At 43.9% G+C, this 22715-nt stretch overlaps 6 non-coding genes across 6 annotated transcripts; all 6 read right to left on the reverse strand.

Moving 5' to 3' along the window:
• Positions 1–6623: 6623 nt before the first annotated feature.
• On the reverse strand, positions 6624–6696 carry trnak-uuu (transfer RNA lysine (anticodon UUU)). Its single transcript has one exon. It is a non-coding gene; the product is annotated as a tRNA-Lys (tRNA).
• Positions 6697–11082: 4386 nt separating this feature from the next.
• On the reverse strand, positions 11083–11156 carry trnat-agu (transfer RNA threonine (anticodon AGU)). Its single transcript has one exon. It is a non-coding gene; the product is annotated as a tRNA-Thr (tRNA).
• A 1593-nt stretch (positions 11157–12749) lies between these two features.
• trnat-agu (transfer RNA threonine (anticodon AGU)) lies at positions 12750–12823 on the reverse strand. Its single transcript has one exon. It is a non-coding gene; the product is annotated as a tRNA-Thr (tRNA).
• Positions 12824–14416: 1593 nt separating this feature from the next.
• trnat-agu (transfer RNA threonine (anticodon AGU)) lies at positions 14417–14490 on the reverse strand. The gene has a single exon. It is a non-coding gene; the product is annotated as a tRNA-Thr (tRNA).
• Positions 14491–17750: 3260 nt separating this feature from the next.
• On the reverse strand, positions 17751–17824 carry trnat-agu (transfer RNA threonine (anticodon AGU)). Its single transcript has one exon. It is a non-coding gene; the product is annotated as a tRNA-Thr (tRNA).
• A 3256-nt stretch (positions 17825–21080) lies between these two features.
• Positions 21081–21154, reverse strand: trnat-agu (transfer RNA threonine (anticodon AGU)). The gene has a single exon. It is a non-coding gene; the product is annotated as a tRNA-Thr (tRNA).
• Between the last annotated feature and the right edge of the window lie 1561 nt (positions 21155–22715).

Here is a 22715-nt window from a genome sequence, read left to right on the forward strand (position 1 = left end):
CCATTATAAAAATATTCTCATAGCTCACTTCAAAGTCTCATATTGTATCTTTTGAATTTCCTTCACTGGTCATTCAGCCTCTCCAGCTCATTTCCCTCGCAAGCAGACCGGCAGCCTCCCTTCGCCTTTCTTTCTCAAATTCTTCAACTTGGACTCGCATTTTACCAATGACCTGTGATGTGACAACTGTTGTTACCCAGGGACATGCACTGGGACTTCAAGACATTGAAGATTATGTTTAGTTCACTGAGATATCAGTGGGAAGCTGCAGAGATACAGATTGTATTTTGAGAGAGGGAATAAAGGGTGTTCCCTGTTGTTTGTTGTGGCAGAGAGTGAACGCAAGTAAGCTCATCGAGTAAAGTAACAAATTATGCAAATCGCAAAGTTTCAGGGGGTAAATAGATCTGTCAACGCCACATCTTCATGGAAAACGCCCCATCCTTTATCCCGCCCAAATCGTTCTTGCTGACATGCAGCAACATATATCGTCCAATAAAAAGGCAAATTACTGCAGATGTGAAATCTGAAAAAAAACAGGAAATGATGGAAAATCTCTGTGGGTCTGGCAGCATCTGTGAAGAGAGAACCGAGCTAACGCTTCGAGGCTGGGTCACTCTTCATCAGAGTAAATCATTTAATCATTCAATCTTTGCTCACAGACATCGCTGACAGACATTCAAAATTTCCTGAGGTCAATCCTGTCGTGCATTCAAAGGAAAATACTGCACCTGTTGTGAATCTGCATGAGAAACTAAATATGATTGGATTAAAGCTCAGAAAATTAGAGGATGTCTGTGGAGCCAGACACAAAGTTAATGTTTCAAATCCGTGTGATCCTTATTCAGAGCTGAAGCGAGGGTACATGCAATGGAGTCGAAGAGGAAAATGGAAGTTGCGTGAAAAATGGGAGATATGGAAGGTTGAATAAAGTTTGACATTAAAACAAGGGAAAGCAAACTTGAAAGTCGGCACCACAGACATTTTGCCAACATTTTCTGTGTTCACCATTAAATGAGGAGCATTCTTCACAGGCTACATGCTTTGACCTAAAGGTACAAAAGCACTGCTGAGATGTGAATTCAAGATCTCCTGTTTATAAGACAGGCGCTTTAACCATCTTAGCCACAGCGCCAATCTGCCAGACAGTTTTGCAAGTGTAGAACAGATTTCAATTGTTTTGATTAAACATCAGTATTGTTTGTGGTATTATCAGGTATTGCTGTACCTAAGAGGCTGATGACCATTGGTTAAACCTAGAAGTTTACCATTGGCTGTTGATACGTAGCTCCGCCCTGACAGATGGTGTATAAGAACTGGTGCCATCCCAGCAGCCTTCACTTTCTGTACCGAAGCTGCTGGGGAACAAGTTCTAGTCGATTAAAGCCTTCAGTTAGGAAATCACTTTGTCTTGAGTGTAATTGATCGTGCATCAATTTAATCAACTACACTTCAGCTGGAAGGATGGATCTCCGAATCAAACCGGAGTACCTACAACTCAGCCCCCACGCGGAGTACTCGGCTGCAATATTTAAACACTGGCTGGCGTGCTTTAAAGGCTACCTCGAGACGGCCGGAGGTACCCCCTCCGAAGGACAGAAAATGCATCTCCTGCACTCAAGGGTCAGCCCTGGGATCTACACCCTTATCGAGGAGGCGGAGGACTATGATCCCGCGATCGAACTGTTAAAAGGACATTATATCCGCCCTGTAAATCAGGTCTACGCACGTCACCTGCTTGCAACGAGACGGCAAAGACCCGGGGAATCGTTGGAGGCTTTCTACCGGGCGCTACTGGTGCTGGGCCGAAACTGTGGCTGCCCGCAATTTTCAGGGAGCGAGCATACGGAACTTTTAATCAGGGCTGCCTTCGTAGCAGGTATGAGCTCTTCTGAGATCCGCCAAAGACTATTAGAAAAGGACACCCTGGGACTTGGAGAGGCATGGGCCCTGGCAGGGTCCATGGACGTAGCCTCCCAAAACACGCAGTCCTATGCGCCCGACCGCGCAGCAGCCCCCTGGGCTGCGTGGCACCCCACAGCGGCAGCCCCACAGACCTTCCCCTGACAGCGCAGGCCTGCGCTGCGAGACGGCCCGCTAACGCCGCCGGGCACCGCTGTTTCTTCTGTGGGCATGTGAATCATCCCCGCCAGCGCTGCCCGGCCCGCACCGCCGCCTGCAAAGGGTGCAGCAAGAAGGGCCACTTTGTGGGGGTCTGCCAGGCCCACGCTGTGGCCGCGGTCTCCAGCGACTCCGGACCGCCGCGCCAACCCCCCCTTCAGGCCCCGACCGGCCAGCGCTCACCGCCACCCCACTATCCTCGGGCCACACGCGACCCATGGGCACGGCCATCTTGCCCCCCGGACTCCACGCTGGACGGGTGGGTGCCGCCATTTTGTCCATCCCCGCCGCCATCTTGTCCATCACCGATCACCATGTGCGACCCATGGGAGACGCCAACTTGGATGGGGCCCCAGGCCCCCAGCACAACCGACGAAACGCTGCCCAATCAGAAATCGCAACTGCTTCATCTGGCCTCGGTGACACTGGACCAAAGTCGACCTCGGACACTCGCAACAGCAACAATGACGGTCTTCATCAACGGCCACGAGACATCTTGCCTGATTGACTCTGGGAGCACGGAAAGCTTTGTTCACCCCGACATGGTAAGGCGCTATTCACTTGTTACCCACCCTGTAAACCAAAGGATCTCCCTGGCCTCCGGGTCACACTCGGTGGAGATAAAGGGGTTCTGCCTAGCGAATCTCACTGTCCAAGGCAGGAGATTCAACAATTTCCGCCTTTTTGTCCTGCCGCACCTCTGCGCGGCTGCACTCATGGGGTTGGACTTCCAATGTAACTTGCAAAGCCTGACCTTTAAATCGGCGGCCCTATACCCCCCCTTAATGTCTGCGGCCTTGCGACCTTTAAGGTCGACCCGCCTTCCCTGTTTGCGAACCTCACCCTGGATTGCAAACCCATCGCCACCAGGAGCAGACGGTACAGTGCCCAGGACCGGACCTTCATCAGGTCAGAGGTCCAAAGGCTGCTGAGGGAAGGGGTCATCGAAGCGAGCAACAGTCTCTGGAGAGCTCAAGTAGTGGCGGTAAAGACCGGGGAGAAACATAGGATGGTCATCGACTACAGTCAGACCATCAACAGGTTTACGCAGTTGGACGCGTACCCTCTCCCCCGTATAGCCGACCTGGTAAACAGGATTGCGCAATACAAGGTCTTCTCCACGGTGGATCTCAAGTCCGCCTACCATCAGCTACCCCTCCTTAATAGTGACCGCAAGTACACTGCCTTCGAAGCAGATGGGCGGCTCTATCAATTTTTAAGAGTTCCCTTTGGTGTCGGTCTTCCAGCGAGAGATGGACCGAATGGTTGACCAGTACGGCTTCCGCGCAACGTTCCCGTATCTGGATAACGTCACCATCTGCGGCCATGACCAGCAGGACCACAACACCAACCTCCGTAAATTTCTCCAGACCGCGAAAATCCTTAACTTTTTAAAAAAAATATATTTTATTGAAATTTTTTTCCCAAACAACAATTTTTCCCCTCTTACAAAGCAAACGTAACAATACAGAAATGTTTAACAATACACAAATAACAAAACCCCATTATCTTTTGACATAAACTAAACTAAAACCCCCACCCCCCCCGCCCCCTCCCCCCCCTCCCCCCTGGGTTGCTGCTGCTGGTCATCTGTCTTCCCTCTAACGTTCCCCTAGGTAGTCGAGAAATGGCTGCCACCGCCTGGTGAACCCTTGAGCCGATCCTCTCAGGGCAAACTTTATCTGCTTCAGTTTAATAAACCCCGCCATATCATTTACCCAGGCCTCCAGTCCGGGGGGTTTCGCCTCCTTCCACATGAGTAGGATCCTGCGCCGGGCTACTAGGGACGCAAAGGGCACAACGTCGGCCTCTTTCGCCTCCTGCACTCCCGGCTCTTCCGCAACTCCAAATAGAGCTAACCTGAAAATCCTTAACTTAACGTACAATAAGGATAAATGCGTATTCAACACCGACTGTCTAGCCATTCTAGGCTACGTAGTGCGAAATTGAGTTTTAGGCCCCGACCCTGAGCGCATGCGCCCCCTTATGGAGTTCCCCCTCCCTCACTGCCCCAAGGCCCTGAAGCGCTGTCGAGGGTTTTTCGGTTACTACGCCCAGTGGGTCCCGAACTACGCAGCCAAAGCCCGACCCCTAATCCAGTCCACAACCTTCCCCCTGTCGACCGAGGCCCGCCAGGCCTTCAGCCGTATCAAAGCAGACATTGCAAAGGCCACGATGTGCGCCATCGACGAGTCCTTCCCCTTCCAGGTCGAGAGCGATGCGTCCGACATAGCTCTGGCGGCCACCCTCAACCAAGCGGGCAGGCCCGTGGCCTTCTTCTCCTGTACCCTCCACGCTTCCAAAATGCGCCATTCCTTGGTCGAAAAAGAGGCACAAGCCATAGTTGAAGCTGTGAGACATTGGAGGCATTACCTGGCCGGCAGGAGATTCACTCTCCTCACGGACCAACGGTCGGTTGCTTTCATGTTCGATAATGCACAGCGGGGCAAGATTAAAAATGACAAGATCTTGCGGTGGAGGATAGAACTCTCCACCTTCAACTACGAGATCTTGTACCGTCTGGGGAAGCTAAACGAGCCTCCTGATGCCCTGTCCCACGGCACTTGTGCCACTGCACAAGTGGACCCCCTCCGAGCCCTCCACGAGGACCTCTGCCACCCGGGGGTCACTCGTGTCTTCCACTTCATCAAGACCCGCAACCTGCCCGACTCCATCGAGGAGGTCAGGACAGTCACCAAGGACTGACAAATCTGCGCGGAGTGCAAACCACACTTCTACCGGCCAGAGAGGGTGCACCTGATAAAGGCTTCCCATCTCTTTGAACTCCTCAGCATGGATTTCAAAGGCCCCCTCCCCTCCACCGACCGCAACACGTATTTCCTGAACGTGATTGACGAGTACTCCCGGTTCCCATTCGCCATCCCCTGCCCCGACATGACCGCAACCACCATCATCAAGGCCCTCCAGGGTATCTTTACACTGTTCGGTTTCCCTGCGTACATACGCAGTGATAGGGGGTCCTCCTTTATGAGCGACGAACTGCGTCAATTCCTGCTCAGCAGGGTCATTGCCACAAGCAGGATGACCAGTTACAACCCCCGGGGAAACGGACAGGTGGAGAGGGAGAACGGAACGGTCTGGAAGACTGTTCTACTGGCCCTACGTCCAGGAATCTCCCAGTCTCCCGCTGGCAAGAAGTCCTCCCGGTGGCCCTCCACGCCATCCGGTCGCTGCTCTGTACAACTACCAATCAGACACCTCATGAACGTCTCCTTGTTTTCCCCAGGAAGTCCTCCTCCGGGACCTCGCTCCCAACCTGGCTAGCGACACCCGGACCCATCCTGCTTCGGAAGCATGTGCGGGCGCACAAGTTGGACCCATTGGTCGAGAGGGTCCACCTGCTGCACGCTAACCCCCAGTACGTCTTTGTGGCATTCCCTGACGCCAGGCAAGATACAGTCTCCCTCCGGGACCTGGCGCCCGCCGGAACCCCACACGCACCCGGACCATTACCCCCACCCCCACCCCCCTGACAGCACCTCACTGGAGGGTCAGTACTCCCGCCGCTCCTGCCGAGGCCCGCCCACCCACCGATGCCCCCTACAGGCGACCTCCCCGTGTCAACCGTTTGCCCCAACAGCGCCGCCTAGGGGTGACGAAGCTGCCAGGGAGGCCAAAGCTACACTCCCGGAGTCGCAACCACCTGGACCCCCACCAGAATCACCACCGAAGCCCAGACGGTCCAGAAGGACGACCAGGTCACCCGATCGACTGATTGCTTCGCTGTGACTTTAACCGTGAACAAACAATTTGTAAATATTCTCGACAGTTCTGTAAGGACGTATCACAGTACCTCCATATCTGATCATACCATGTTAAAGGCGACTGTTACCACTGGCCACCACCCCCGCCGGACTCTTTTTTAACAGGGGGTGAATGTGGTATTATCAGGTATTGCTGTACCTAAGAGGCTGATGACCATGGTTAAACCTAGGAGTTTACCATTGGCTGTTGATACGTAGCTCCGCCCTGACAGGTGGAGTATAAGAACTGATGCCGTCCCAGCAGCCTTCGCTTTCTGTACCGAAGCTGCTGGGAAACAGTTCTAGTCGATTAAAGCCTTCAGTTATGAAATCACTTCGTCTTGAGTGTAATTGATCGTGCATCATTGTTGATTTCTCATACTGACTTTGTGAGTGCACTGGGGTTTTGAAACTGTCAAAATTGCAGTTATTTGCTGAAAGTTATTAGTTTATAGCAGTTCTGCAGGAAAGAAGTAAACAAACAGGAAATGTTTTGCGAATTGGGAAGTGATTAAACGTGGCCAGAAAACTATAGTGGTATAATGCAGGACCAGACCAGGAGAGAGTTTTTACATTAACTGAAAATCTAGCAAGAATTCTTGAAAATTCGCGACGGCTGTTGCAATTTGGCAAACACAACGTTATTCACGGTCCTTCCACATTCCATAAAGCATCCTGCATTCTTTATTCTTTTTTCCTACCGTTCATTGGGAAGCAAATGCCTTGAGCCAAAATCAAAGCCCTGACAGGGACTTGAACCCTGGACCCTCAGATTAAAAGTCTAATGCTCTACCAACTGAGCTCCCAGGACCCATTTCAAAAATGCTCTCATATCTTACGTCAAAGTCTCATATTGTATCTTTTGAATTTCCTTCACTGGTCATTCAGCCTCTCCAGCTCATTTCCCTCGCAAGCAGACCGGCAGCCTCCCTTCGGCTTCCTTTCTCAAATTCTTCAACTTGGACTCACATTTTACCAATGACCTGTGATGTGACAACTGTTGTTACCCAGGGACATGCACTGGGACTTCAAGACATTGAAGATTACGATTAGGTCGCTGAGATATGAGTGGGAAGCTACAGAGATACAGATTGGATTTCGAGAGAGGGAATAAAGCGTGTCATCTGTTGTTTGTTGTGGCAGAGTGAGAACGCAAGTAAGCTCATTTTGTAAACCGCAAATTATGCAAATCGCAAAGTTTCAGGGCGTAAATAGATCTGTCAATGCCACATCTTCATGGAAAACGCCCCATCCTTTATACCGCCCAAATCGTTCTTGCTGACATGCAGCAACATATATTGTCCAATAAAAAGGCAAATTACTGCAGATGTGAAATCTGGAAACAAACAGGAAATGATGGAAAATCTCAGTGGGTCTGGCAGCATCTGTGAAGAGAGAACCGAGCTAACGTTTCAAGGTTGGGTCATTCTTCATCAGAGTAAATCATTTAATCATTCAATCTTTGCTTACAGATATCGCTGATAAATTTTCAAAACGTTCCTTCTGGAATACCGGAGGTAAATCCTGTCATGCATTCAAAGAAAATACTGCGGATGTTGCGAATCTGCATGAGAAGCTAAACATGATAGGATTGAAGCTCAGAAAATCAGAGGATATATGTGGAGCCAGACACAGAGTTAACATTTCAAATCCGTGTGATCCTTAATCAGAGCTGAAGTGAGGAGTAAATGCAATGGAGTAGATGAGAAAATGGAAGTTGCGTGAAAAATGGAGCTATGAAAGGTTTGACATAAGAGTAGGGAAAGCACCTTCAAGGTTAGTGCCATGGAGATTTTGCCAATATATTCTGCATACACCATTAAATTGGGAGCTTTTCATACGAGGTTACTTGTTTTGACATAAAGGTATAAAGGCACTGCTGAGATTTGAACTCAGGATCGCCTGTTTACTAGACAGGAATTTTAACCATCTAAGCCACAGCACCAACTTGCAAACCAACTCTGCAAGTTTGGAACAGATTTCCATTATTTTGATTACCGCTCAGTATTGTTGATTTCTCATGCTGACTTTGAGAGTGCAAATTAAAATATTCATCGGCACTGGGCTTTTGAAACTGTAAAAATTGCAGTTATTTCTGAAAGTTATTAGATTATAGCATTCTGCAGGGAAGAAGTAATCAAACAGGAAATATTTTGTGAAGTGAAAGTAAATAAACATGACCACAAAACTAAAGTGGAATAATGCAGGACAAGACCAATAGAGTTGTTACATGAACTGAAAATCTAGCAAAAATTCTTGAATGTTGTCGACGGCAATTGCAAATTGGCAAACACGACGTTGTCACGGTTCATCCACTTTCCCAAAAGCACCCTGCATTGTTTATTCTTTTTTCCTGTCGTTCATTGGGAACAAAAACGCCTTGAGACAAAGTTGAAGCCCAGGCAGGGACTTAAACCCATCGATCTTCAGATTAAAAGTCAGATGCTCTACCGACTGCGCTTCCAGGGCCCATTCCAAACGCAGTCTTATAGCTCACTTCAAAGTCTCATATTGTATCTTTTGAATTTCCTTCAATGGTCATTCAGCCTCACCAGCACATTTCCCTCGCAAGCAGACCGGCAGCCTCCCTTTGGCTTCCTTTCTCAAATTCTACAGCTTATACTCGCTTTTTACCAGTGACTTGTGATGTGACAACTGTTTACTCAGGGACCTGCACTGGGACTTCAAAACTTTGAAGATTACATTTAGTTCGGTGAGATCTGGGTGGGAAGCTACAGAGACAAAGGTTGTATTTTCAGAGAGGGAATAAAAGGTATCATCTGGTGTTTGTTGTGGCAGAGTGTGAACGGAAATAAATTCATCTTGTAAACTAGCAAATTATGCAAATCGCAAAGTTTCAGGATATAAATAGATCTGTCAGCACCACATCATCATGGAAAATAACCCCAACCTTTATTTCGCCCGAGTCGATCTTGCAAACGTGCAGCAACATAAATCGTTCAATATAAAAGCAAATTACTGCGGATGTAAAATCTGAAAGAAAAACAGGAAATGACGGAAAGTCTCAGCGGGTCTGGCACCACCTGTGAAGAGAGAACCGAGTTAACATTTCGAGTCCGGGTCACTCTTCGTCACAGTAAATCAATTAATCATTCAATCGTTGCTCACAGATGTCGCTAAAAAACATTCAAAATGTTCCTTCAGGATTACTGGAGGTAAATCCTGTCATGCATTCAAATAAAATACTGCGGATGTTGCGAATCTGCATGAGAAGCGAAACAGGATAGGATTGAAGCTCAAAAATTCAGAGGATTTATGTGGAGCCAGACACAGAGTTAACATTTCAAATCCGTGTGATCCTTAATCAGAGCTGAAGTGAGGAGTAAATGCAATGGAGTAGATGAGAAAATGGAAGCTGCGTGAAAAATGGAGCTATGAAAGGTTTGACGTAAGAGGAGGGAAAGCACCTTCAAGGTTAGTGCCATGGAGATTTTGCCAATAAAATCAGCATTCACCATTAAATTGGGAGCTTTTCATCACAGGTTACTTGTTTTGACATAAAGGTATAAATGCACTGCTGAGATTTGAACTCAGGGTGTCCTGAGTTCAAATCAGGCGCATTAACCATCTAAGCCACAGCACCTACTGGCAGACCAGCTCTGCAAGTTTGGAGCAGATTTCCATTATTTTGATTACCGCTCAGTATTGTTGATTTCTCATGCTGACTTTGAGAGTGCAAATTTCATTGGCACTGGACTTTTGAAACTGCAAAAATTGCTGTTATCTCTGAAAGTTATTAGATTATAGCATTCTGCAGGGAGAAGTTAACAAACCGGAAATATTTTGTGAATTGGAAGTAATTAAACATGACCACAAAACTATAGTGGTATAATGCAGGACAAGACCAGGAGAGAGTTTTGACATTAACTGAAAATCTAGCAAAAATTCTTGAAAGTTGTCGGCGGCAATTGCAATTTGGCAAACACGACGTTGTCACGGTTCATCCACTTTCCCAAAATCACCCTGCATTTTTTTTTTTTTTTTCCTGTCGTTCATTGGGAACAAACACACCTTGAGACAAAGTTGAAGCCCAGGCAGGGACTTAAACCCATCGATCTTCAGATTAAAAGTCAGATGCTCTACCGACTGCGCTTCCAGGGCCCATTCCAAACGCAGTCTTATAGCTCACTTCAAAGTCTCATATTGTATAATTTGAATTTCCTTCAATGGTAATTCAGCCTCACCAGCACATTTCCCTCGCAAGCAGACCGGCAGCCTCCCTTTGGCTTCCTTTCTCAAATTCTTCAGCTTGTACTCGCTTTTTACCAGTGACTTGTGATGTGACAACTGTTTACCCAGGGACCTGCACTGGGACTTCAAGACTTTGAAGATTACGTTTAGTTCGGTGAGATCTGAGTGGGAAGCTACAGAGACAAAGATTGTATTTTGAGAGAGGGAATAAAAGGTATCATCTGGTGTTTGTTGTGGCAGTGTGTGAACGTAAATAAATTCATCTAGAAATCTAGCAAATTATGCAAATCGCAAAGTTTCAGCATATAAATAGATCTGTCAGCACCACATCATCATGGAAAATAACCCCATCCTTTATCCCGCCCGAGTCGTTCTTGCAAACGTGCAGCAACATAAATCGTTCAATTTAAAAGCAAATTACTGCGGATGTAAAATCTGAAAGAAAAACAGGAAATGATGGAAAATCTCAGCGGGTCTGGCACCACCTGTGAAGAGAGAACCGAGTTAACATTTCGAGTCCGGGTCACTCTTCGTCACAGTAAATCAATTAATCATTCAATCGTTGCTCACAGATGTCGCTAAAAAACATTCAAAATGTTCCTTCAGGATTACCGGATGTAAATCCTGTCATGCATTCAAAGAAAATACTGCGGATGTTGCAAATCTGCATGAGAAGCTAAACATGATAGGATTGAAGCTCAAAAATTCAGAGGATATATGTGGAGCCAGACACAGAGCTAACATTTCAAATACGTGTGATCCTTAATCAGAGCTGAAGTGAGGAGTAAATGCAATGGAGTAGATGAGATGGAGTAGATGAGAAAATGGAAGTAGCATGAAAAATGGAGCTATGACAGGTTTGACATAAGAGTAGGGAGAGCATCTTCAAGGTTAGTGCCATGGAGATGTTGCCAATAAACTCTGCATTCACCATTAAATTGGGAGCTTTTCATAACAGGTTACTTGTTTTGACGTAAAGGTATAAAGGCACTGCTGAGATTTGAACTCAGGATCTCCTGTTTACTAGACAGGCACTTTAACCATCTAAGCCACAGCACCTACGGGCACACCAGTTCTGCAAGTTTGGAGCAGATTTCCATTATTTTGATTACCGCTCAGTATTGTTGATTTCTCATGCTGACTTTGAGAGTGCAAATTTCATTGGCACTGGACTTTTGAAACTGCAAAAATTGCAGTTATTTCTGAAAGTTATTAGATTATAGCATTCTGCAGGGACTAGTAAACAAACAGGAAATATTTTGTGAATTGGAAGTAATTAAACATGACCACAAAACTACAGTGGTATAATGCAGGACAAGACCAGGAGAGAGTTTTTACATTAACTGAAAATCTAGCAGAAATTGTTGAAAGTTGTCGACGGCAATTGCAATTTGGCAAACACGACGTTGTCACGGTTCATCCACTTTCCCAAAATCACCCTGCATTCTTTATTCTTTTTTCCTGTCGTTCATTGGGAACAAAGACGCCTTGAGACAAAGTTGAAGCCCAGGCTGGGACTTAAACCCATCGAACTTCAGATTAAAAGTCAGATGCTCTACCGACTGCGCTTCCAGGGCCCATTCAAAACGCAGTCTTATAGCTCACTTCAATGTTTCATATTGTATAATTTGAATTTCCTTCAATGGTAATTCAGCCTCACCAGCACATTTCCCTCGCAAGCAGACTGGCAGCCTCCCTTTGGCTTCCTTTCTCAAATTCTTCAGCTTGTACTCGCTTTTTACCAGTGACTTGTGATGTGACAACTGTTTACCCAGGGACCTGCACTGGGACTTCAAGACTTTGAAGATTACGTTTAGTTCGGTGAGATCTGAGTGGGAGGCTACAGAGACAAAGATTGTATTTTGAGAAAGGGAATAAAAGGTATCATCTGGTGTTTGTTGTGGCAGAGTGTTAAAGTAAATAAATTCATCTAGTAAACTAGCAAATTATGCAAATCGCAAAGTTTCAGGATATAAATAGATCTGTCAGCACCACATCATCATGGAAAATAACCCCATCCTTTATCCCGCCCGAGTCGTTCTTGCAAACGTGCAGCAACATAAATCTTTCAATATAAAAGCAAATTACCGCGGATGTAAAATCTGAAAGGAAAACAGGAAATGATGGAAAATCTCAGCGGGTCTGGCACCATCTGTGAAGAGAGAACCGAGTTAACATTTCGAGTCCGGGTCACTCTTCGTCACAGTAAATCAATTAATCATTCAATCGTTGCTCAAAGATGTCGCTAAAAAACATTCAAAATGTTCCTTCAGGATTACCGGAGGTAAATCCTGTCATGCATTGAAAGAAAATACTGCGGATGTTGCGAATCTGCATGAGAAGCTAAACATGATAGGATTGAAGCTCAAAAATTGAGAGGATATATGTGGAGCCAGACACAGCGTTAACATTTCAAATCCGTGTGATCCTTAATCAGAGCTGAAGTGAGGAGTAAATGCAATGGAGTCGATGAGATGGAGTAGATGAGAAAATGGAAGTTGCGTGAAAAATGGATCTATGAAAGGTTTGACATAAGAGTCGAGAGGGCATCTTCAAGGTTAATGCCATGGAGATTTTGCCAATAAACTCTGCATTCACCATTAAATTGGGAGCTTTTCATAACAGGTTACTTGTTTTGACATAAAGGCATAAAGGCACTGCTGAGATTTGAACTCAGGATCTCCTGTTTACTAGACAGGCGCTTTTACCATCTAAGCCACAGCACCTACTTGCAGACTCGCTCTGCAAGTTTGGAGCAGATTTCCATTATTTTGATTACCGCTCAGTATTGTTGATTTCTCATGCTGACTTTGAGAGTGCAAATTTCATCGGCACTGGACTTTTGAAACTGCAAAAATTGCAGTTATTTCTGAAAGTTATTAGATTATAGCATTCTGCAGGGAGAAGTAAACAAACAGGAACTATTTTGTGAATTGGAAGTAATTAAACATGACCACAAAACTACATTGGTATAATGCAGGACAAGACCAGGAGAGAGTTTTTACATTAACTGAAAATCTAGCAGAAATTCTTGAAAGTTGTCGACGGCAATTGCAATTCGGCAAACACGACGTTGTCACGGTTCATCCACTTTCCCAAAATCACCCTGCATTCTTTATTTTTTTTTCCTGTCGTTCATTGGGAACAAAAACGCCTTGAGACAAACTTGAAGCCCAGGCAGGGACTTTAACCCATCGACCTTCAGATTAAAAGTCAGATGCTCTACCGACTGCGCTTCCAGGGCCCATTCCAAACGCAGTCTTATAGCTCACTTCAATGTCTCATATTGTATATATTGAATTTCCTTCAATGGTAATTCAGCCTCACCAGCACATTTCCCTCGCAAGCAGACCGGCAGCCTCCCTTTGGCTTCCTTTCTCAAATTCTTCAGCTTGTACTCGCTTTTTACCAGTGACTTGTGATGTGACAACTGTTTACCCAGGGACCTGCACTGGGACTTCAAGACTTTGAAGATTACGTTTAGTTCGGTGAGATCTGAGTGGGAAGCTACAGAGACAAAGATTGTATTTTGAGAGAGGGAATAAAAGGTATCATCTGGTGTTTGTTGTGGCAGTGTGTGAACGTAAAAAAATTCATCTAGTAAACTAGCAAATTATGCAAATCGCAAAGTTTCAGGATATAAATAGATCTGTCAGCACCACATTATCATGGAAAATAACCCCATCCTTTATACCGCCCGAGTCGTTCTTGCAAACGTGCAGCAACATAAATCGTTCAATATAAAAGCAAATTACTGCGGATGTAAAATCTGAAAGAAAAACAGGAAATGATGGAAAATCTCAGCGGGTCTGGCACCACCTGTGAAGAGAGAACCGAGTTAACATTTCGAGTCCGGGTCACTCTTCGTCACAGTAAATCAATTAATCATTCAATCGTTGCTCACAGATGTCGCTAAAAAACATTCAAAATGTTCCTTCAGGATTACCGGAGGTAAATCCTGTCATGCATTCAAAGAAAATACTGCGGATGTTGCAAATCTGCATGAGAAGTTAAACATGATAGGATTGAAGCTCAAAAATTCAGAGGATATATGTGGAGCCAGACACAGAGTTAACATTTCAAATCAGTGTGATCCTTAATCAGAGCTGAAGTGAGGAGTAAATGCAATGGAGTAGATGAGATGGAGTAGATGGGAAAATGGAAGTAGCGTGAAAAATGGAACTATGAAAGGTTTGACATAAGAGTAGGGAGAGCATCTTCAAGGTTAGTGCCATGGAGATGTTGCCAATAAACTCTGCATTCACCATTAAATTGGGAGCGTTTCATAACAGGTTACTTGTTTTGACGTAAAGGTATAAAGGCACTGCTGAGATTTGAACTCAGGATCTCCTGTTAACTAGACAGGCGCTTTAACCATCTAAGCCACAGCACCTACTGGCACACGAGCTCTGCAAGTTTGGAGCAGATTTCCATCATTTTGATTACCGCTCAGTATTGTTGATTTCTCATGCTGACTTTGAGAGTGCAAATTTCATTGGCACTGGACTTTTGAAACTGCAAAAATTGCTGTTATTTCTGACAGTTATTAGATTATAGCATTCTGCAGGGAGAAGTTAACAAACAGGAAATATTTTGTGAATTGGAAGTAATTAAACATGACCACAAAACTATTGTGATACAATGCAGGACAAGACCAGGAGAGAGTTTTTACATTAACTGAAAATCTAGCAAAAATTCTTGAAAGTTGTCGACGGCAATTGCAATTTGGCAAACACGACGTTGTCACAGTTCATCCACTTTCCCAAAATCACCCTGCATTCTTTATTCTTTTTTCCTTTCGTTCATTGGGAACAAAAACACCTTGAGACAAAGTTGAAGCCCAGGCAGGGACTGAAACCCATCGATCTTCAGATTAAAAGTCAGATGCTCTACCGACTGCGCTTCCAGGGCCCATTCCAAACGCAGTCTTATAGCTCACTTCAAAGTCTCATATTGTATATTTTGAATTTCCTTCAATGGTAATTCAGCCTCACCAGCACATTTCCCTCGCAAGCAGACCGGCAGCCTCCCTTTGGCTTCCTTTCTCAAATTCTTCAGCTTGTTCTCGCTTTTTACCAGTGACTTGTGATTTGACAACTGTTTACCCAGGGACCTGCACTGGGACTTCAAGACTTTGAAGATTACGTTTAGTTCGGTGAGATCTGAGTGGGAAGCTACAGAGACAAAGATTGTATTTTGAGAGAGGGAATAAAAGGTATCATCTGGTGTTTGTTGTGGCAGTGTGTGAACGTATATAAATTCATCTAGCAAACTAGCAAATTATGCAAATCGCAAAGTTTCAGGATATAAATAGATCTGTCAGCACCACATCATCATGGAAAATAACCCCATCCTTTATCGCGCCCGAGTCGTTCTTGCAAACGTGCAGCAACATTAATCGATCATTATAAAAGCAAATTACTGCGGATGTAAAATCTGAAAGAAAAACAGGAAATGATGGAAAATCTCAGCGGGTCTGGCACCACCTGTGAAGAGAGAACCGAGTTAACATTTCGAGTACGGGTCACTCTTCGTCCCAGTAAATCAATTAATCATTCAATCGTTGCTCACAGATGTCGCTAAAAAACATTCAAAAAGTTCCTTCAGGATTACCGGAGGTAAATCCTGTCATGCATTCAAAGAAAATACTGCAGATGGTGCGAATCTGCATGAGAAGCTAAACATGATAGGATTGAAGCTCAAAAATTGAGAGGATATATGTGGAGCCAGACACAGCGTTAACATTTCAAATCCGTGTGATCCTTAATCAGAGCTGAAGTGAGGAGTAAATGCAATGGAATAGATGAGATAGAGTAGATGAGAAAATGGAAGTTGCGTGAAAAATGGAGCTATGAAAGGTTTGACATTAGAGTAGGGAGGGCATCTTCAAGGTTAGTGCTGTGGAGATTTTGCCAATAAACTCTGCATTCACCATTAAATTGGGTGCTTTTCATAACAGGTTACTTGTTTTGACAGAAAGGTATAAAGGCACTGCTGAGATTTGAACTCAAAATCTCTGGTTTACGAGACAGGCGCTTTAACCATTTAAGCCACAGCGCCTACTTGCACACCAGCTCTGCAAGTTTGGAGCAGATTTCCATTATTTTGATTACCGCTCAGTATTGTTGATTTCTCATACTGACTTTGAGAGTGCAAATTTCATTGGGACTGGACTTTTGAAACTGCAAAAATTGCTGTTATTTCTGAAAGTTATTAGATTATAGCATTCTGCAGGGAGAAGTAAACAAACAGGAAATATTTTGTGAATTTGAAGTAATTAAACATGACCACAAAACTATTGTGATACAATGCAGGACAAGACCAGGAGAGAGTTGAGACATTAACTGAAAATCTAGCCGAAATTCTTGAAAGTTGTCAACGCCAATTGCAATTTGGCAAACACGACGTTGTCACGGTTCATCCACTTTCCCAAAATCACCCTGCATTCTTTATTCTTTTTTCCTGTCGTTCATTGGGAACAAAAACACCTTGAGACAAAGTTGAAGCCCAGGCAGGGACTGAAACCCATCGATCTTCAGATTAAAAGTCAGATGCTCTACCGACTGCGCTTCTAGGGCCCATTCCAAACACAGACTTATAGCTCACTTCAAAGTCTCATATTGTATATTTTGAATTTCCTTCAATGGTAATTCAGCCTCACCAGCACATTTCCCTCGCAAGCAGACCGGCAGCCTCCCTTTGGCTTCCTTTCTCAAATTCTTCAGCTTGTTCTCGCTTTTTACCAGTGACTTGTGATGTGACAACTGTTTACCCAGGGACCTGCACTGGGACTTCAAGACTTTGAAGATTACGTTTAGTTCGGTGAGATCTGAGTGGGAAGCGACAGAGACAAAGATTGTATTTTGAGAGAGGGAATAAAAGGTATCATCTGGTGTTTGTTGTGGCAGTGTGTGAACGTAAATAAATTCATCTTGTAAACTAGCAAATTATGCAAATCGCAAAGTTTCAGGATATAAATAGATCTGTCAGCACCACATCATCATGGAAAATAACCCCATCCTTTATCCCGCCCGAGTCCTTCTTGCAAACGTGCAGCAACATAAATCGTTCAATATAAAAGCAAATTACTGCGGATGTAAAATCTGAAAGAAAAACAGGAAATGATGGAAAATCTCAGCGGGTCTGGCACCACCTGTGAAGAGAGAACCGAGTTAACATTTCGAGTCCGGGTCACTCCTCGTCCCAGTAAATCAATTAATCATTCAATCGTTGCTCACAGATGTCGCTAAAAAACATTCAAAAAGTTCCTTCAGGATTACCGGAGGTAAATCCTGTCATGCATTCAAAGAAAATACTGCAGATGGTGCGAATCTGCATGAGAAGCTAAACATGATAGGATTGAAGTTCAAAAATTCAGAGGATATATGTGGAGCCAGACACAGCGTTAACATTTCAAATCCGTGTGATCCTTAATCAGAGCTGAAGTGAGGAGTAAATGCAATGGAGTAGATGAGATGGAGTAGATGAGAAAATGGAAGTTGCGTGAAAAATGGAGCTATGAAAGGTTTGACATAAGAGGAGGGAGGGCATCTTCAAGGTTAGTTCCATGGAGATTTTGCCAATAAGCTCTGCATTCACCATTAAATTGGGAGCTTTTCATAACAGGTTACTTGCTTTGATGTAAAGGTATAAAGGCACTGCTGAGATTTGAACTCAGGATCTCCTGTTTACTAGACAGGCGCTTTTCCCATCTAAGCCACAGCACCTACTTGCAGACTCGCTCTGCAAGTTTGGAGCAGATTTCCATTATTTTGATTACCGCTCAGTATTGTTGATTTCTCATGCTGACTTTGAGAGTGCAAATTTCATCGTCACTGGACTTTTGAAACTGCAAAAATTGCAGTTATTTCTGAAAGTTATTAGATTATAGCATTCTGCAGGGACTAGTAAACAAACAGGAAATATTTTGTGAATTGGAAGTAATTAAACATGACCACAAAACTATAGTGGTATAATGCAGGACAAGACCAGGAGAGAGTTTTTACATTAACTGAAAATCTAGCAGAAATTGTTGAAAGTTGTCGACGGCAATTGCAATTTGGCAAACACGACGTTGTCACGGTTCATCAACTTTCACCAAATCACCCTGCATTCTTTATTCTTTTTTCCTGTCGTTCATTGGGAACAAAGACGCCTTGAGACAAAGTTGAAGCCCAGGCAGGGACTTAAACCCATCGATCTTCAGATTAAAAGTCAGATGCTCTACCGACTGCGCTTCCAGGGCCCATTCCAAACGCAGTCTTATAGCTCACTTCAAAGTCTCATATTGTATATTTTGAATTTCCTTCAATGGTAATTCAGCCTCACCAGCACATTTCCCTCGCAAGCAGATTGGCAGCCTCCCTTTGGCTTCCTTTCTCAAATTCTTCAGCTTGTACTCGCTTTTTACCAGTGACTTGTGATGTGACAACTGTTTACCCAGGGACCTGCACTGGGACTTCAAGACTTTGAAGATTATGTTTAGTTCGGTGAGATCTGAGTGGGAGGCTACAGAGAAAAGATTGTATTTTGAGAAAGGGAATAAAAGGTATCATCTGGTGTTTGTTGTGGCAGAGTGTGAACGTAAATAAATTCATCGAGTAAACTAGCAAATTATGCAAATCGCAAAGTTTCAGGATATAAATAGATCTGTCAGCACCACATCATCATGGAAAATAACCCCATCCTTTATCCCGCCCGAGTCGTTCTTGCAAACGTGCAGCAACATAAATCGTTCAATATAAAAGCAAATTACCGCGGATGTAAAATCTGAAAGAAAAACAGGAAATGATGGAAAATCTCAGTGGGTCTGGCACCATCTGTGAAGAGAGAACCGAGTTAACATTTCGAGTCCGGGTCACTCTTCGTCACAGTAAATCAATTAATCATTCAATCGTTGCTCACAGATGTCGCTAAAAAACATTCAAAATGTTCCTTCAGGATTACCGGAGGTAAATCCTGTCATGCATTGAAAGAAAATACTGCGGATGTTGCGAATCTGCATGAGAAGCTAAACATGATAGGATTGAAGCTCAAAAATTGAGAGGATATATGTGGAGCCAGACACAGCGTTAACGTTTCAAATCCGTGTGAGCCTTAATTAGAGCTGAAGTGAGGAGTAAATGCAATGGAGTAGATGAGATGGAGCAGATGAGAAAATGGAAGTTGCGTGAAAAATGGAGCTATGAAAGGTTTGACATAAGAGCAGGGTGGGCATTTTCAAGGTTAGTGCCATGGAGACTTTGCCAATAAACTCTGCATTCACCATTAAATTGGGAGCTTTTCATAACAGGTTACTTGTTTTGACAGAAAGGTGTAAAGAAACGCTGAGATTTGAACTCAGGATCCCCTGTTTACTAGACAGGAACTTTAACATCTAAGCCACAGCCCTACTGGCAGACCAGCTCTGCAAGTTTGGAGCAGATTTCCATTATTTTGATTACCGCTCAGTATTGTTGATTTCTCATGCTGACTTTGAGAGTGCAAATTTCATTGGCACTGGACTTTTGAAACTGCAAAAATTGCTGTTATTTCTGAAAGTTATTAGATTATAGCATTCTGCAGGGAGAAGTTAACAAACAGGAAATATTTTGTGAATTGGAAGTAATTAAACATGACCACAAAACTATTGTGATACAATGCAGGACAAGACCAGGAGAGAGTTTTTACATTAACTGAAAATTTAGCAAAAATTCTTGAAAGTTGTCGACGGCAATTGCAATTTGGCAAACACGATGTTGTCACGGTTCATCCAGTTTCCCAAAATCACCCTGCATTCTTTATTCTTTTTTCCTTTAGTTCATTGGGAACAAAAACACCTTGAGACAAAGTTGAAGCCCAGGCAGGGACTGAAACCCATCGATCTTCAGATTAAAAGTCAGATGCTCTACCGACTGCGCTTCTAGGGCCCATTCCAAACGCAGTCTTATAGCTCACTTCAAAGTCTCATATTGTATATTTTGAATTTCCTTCAATGGTAATTCAGCCTCACCAGCACATTTCCCTCGCAAGCAGACCGGCAGCCTCCCTTTGGCGTCCTTTCTCAAATTCTTCAGCTTGTTCTCGCTTTTTACCAGTGACTTGTGATGTGACAACTGTTTACCCAGGGACCTGCACTGGGACTTCAAGACTTTGAAGATTACGTTTAGTTCGGTGAGATCTGAGTGGGAAGCTACAGAGACAAAGATTGTATTTTGAGAGAGGGAATAAAAGGTATCATCTGGTGTTTGTTGTGGCAGTGTGTGAACGTATTTAAATTCATCTTGTAAACTAGCAAATTATGCAAATCGCAAAGTTTCAGGATATAAATAGATTTGTCAGCACCACATCATCATGGAAAATAACCCCATCCTTTATCCCGCCCGAGTCGTTCTTGCAAACGTGCAGCAACATAAATCGTTCAATATAAAAGCAAATTACTTTGGATGTAAAATCTGAAAGAAAAACAGGAAATGATGGAAAATCTCAGCGGGTCTGGCACCACCTGTGAAGGGAGAACCGAGTTAACATTTCGAGTCCGGGTCACTCTTCGTCCCAGTAAATCAATTAATCATTCAATCGTTGCCCACAGATGTCGCTAAAAAACATTCAAAAAGTTCCTTCAGGATTACCGGAGGTAAATCCTGTCATGCATTCAAAGAAAATACTGCAGATGGTGCGAATCTGCATGAGAAGCTAAACATGATAGGATTGAAGCTCAAAAGTTCAGAGGATATATGTGGAGCCAGACACAGCGTTAACATTTCAAATCCGTGTGATCCTGAATCAGAGCTGAAGTGAGGAGTAAATGCAATGGAGTCGATGAGATGGAGTAGATGAGAAAATGGAAGTTGCGTGAAAAATGGAGCTATGAAAGGTTTGACATAAGAGTCGAGAGGGCATCTTCAAGGTTAGTGCCATGGAGATCTTGCCAAGAAACTCTGCATTCACCATTAAATTGGGAGCTTTTCATAACAGGTTACTTGTTTTGACATAAAGGTATAAAGGCACTGCTGAGATTTGAACTCAGGATCCCCTGTTTACTAGACAGGCGCTTTTACCATCTAAGCCACAGCACCTACTTGCAGACTCGCTCTGCAAGTTTGGAGCAGATTTCCATTATTTTGATTACCGCTCAGTATTGTTGATTTCTCATGCTGACTTTGAGAGTGCAAATTTCATCGGCACTGGACTTTTGAAACTGCAAAAATTGCAGTTATTTCTGAAAGTTATTAGATTATAGCATTCTGCAGGGAGAAGTAAACAAACAGGAACTATTTTGTGAATTGGAAGTAATTAAACATGACCACAAAACTACAGTGGTATAATGCAGGACAAGACCAGGAGAGAGTTTTTACAATAACTGAAAATCTAGCAGAAATTCTTGAAAGTTGTCGACGGCAATTGCAATTCGGCAAACACGACGTTGTCACGGTTCATCCACTTTCCCAAAATCACCCTGCATTCTTTATTTTTTTTCCTGTCGTTCATTGGGAACAAAAACGCCTTGAGACAAACTTGAAGCCCAGGCAGGGACTTAAACCCATCGACCTTCAGATTAAAAGTCAGATGCTCTACCGACTGCGCTTCCAGGGCCCATTCCAAACACAGTCTTATAGCTCACTTCAATGTCTCATATTGTATATTTTGAATTTCCTTCAATGGTAATTCAGCCTCACCAGCACATTTCCCTCACAAGCAGACCGGCAGCCTCCCTTTGGCTTCCTTTCTCAAATTCTTCAGCTTGTACTCGCTTTTTACCAGTGACTTGTGATGTGACAACTGTTTACCCGGGGACCAGCACTGAGACTTCAAGACTTTGAAGATTACGTTTAGTTCGGTGAGATCTGAGTGGGAAGTTACAGAGACAAAGATTGTATTTTGAGAGAGGGAATTAAAGATATCATCTGGTGTTTGTTGTGGCAGTGTGTGAACGTAAAAAAATTCATCGAGTAAACTAGCAAATTATGCAAATCGCAAAGTTTCAGGATATAAATAGATCTGTCAGCACCACATTATCATGGAAAATAACCCCATCCTTTATACCGCCCGAGTCGTTCTTGCAAACGTGCAGCAACATAAATCGTTCAATATTAAAGCAAATTACTGCGGATGTAAAATCTGAAAGAAAACAGGAAATGATGGAAAATCTCAGCGGGTCTGGCACCACCTGTGAAGAGAGAACCGAGTTAACATTTCGAGTCCGGGTCACTCTTCGTCACAGTAAATCAATTAATCATTCAATCGTTGCTCACAGATGTCGCTAAAAAACATTCAAAATGTTCCTTCAGGATTACCGGAGGTAAATCCTGTCATGCATTGAAAGAAAATACTGCGGATGTTGCGAATCTGCAGGAGAAGCTAAACATGATAGGATTGAAGCTCAAAAATTGAGAGGATATATGTGGAGCCAGACACAGAGTTAACATTTCAAATCCGTGTGATCCTTAATCAGAGCTGAAGTGAGGAGTAAATGCAATGGAGTAGATGAGATGGAGTAGATGAGAAAATGGAAGTTGCGTGAAAAATGGAGCTATGAAAGGTTTGACATAAGAGCAGGGTGGGCATTTTCAAGGTTAGTGCCATGGAGACTTTGCCAATAAACTCTGCATTCACCATAAAATTGGGAGCTTTTCATAA

This window comes from Scyliorhinus torazame, chromosome 4, assembly GCF_047496885.1.
Source record: "Scyliorhinus torazame isolate Kashiwa2021f chromosome 4, sScyTor2.1, whole genome shotgun sequence".
Lineage (NCBI taxonomy): Eukaryota > Metazoa > Chordata > Chondrichthyes > Carcharhiniformes > Scyliorhinidae > Scyliorhinus > Scyliorhinus torazame.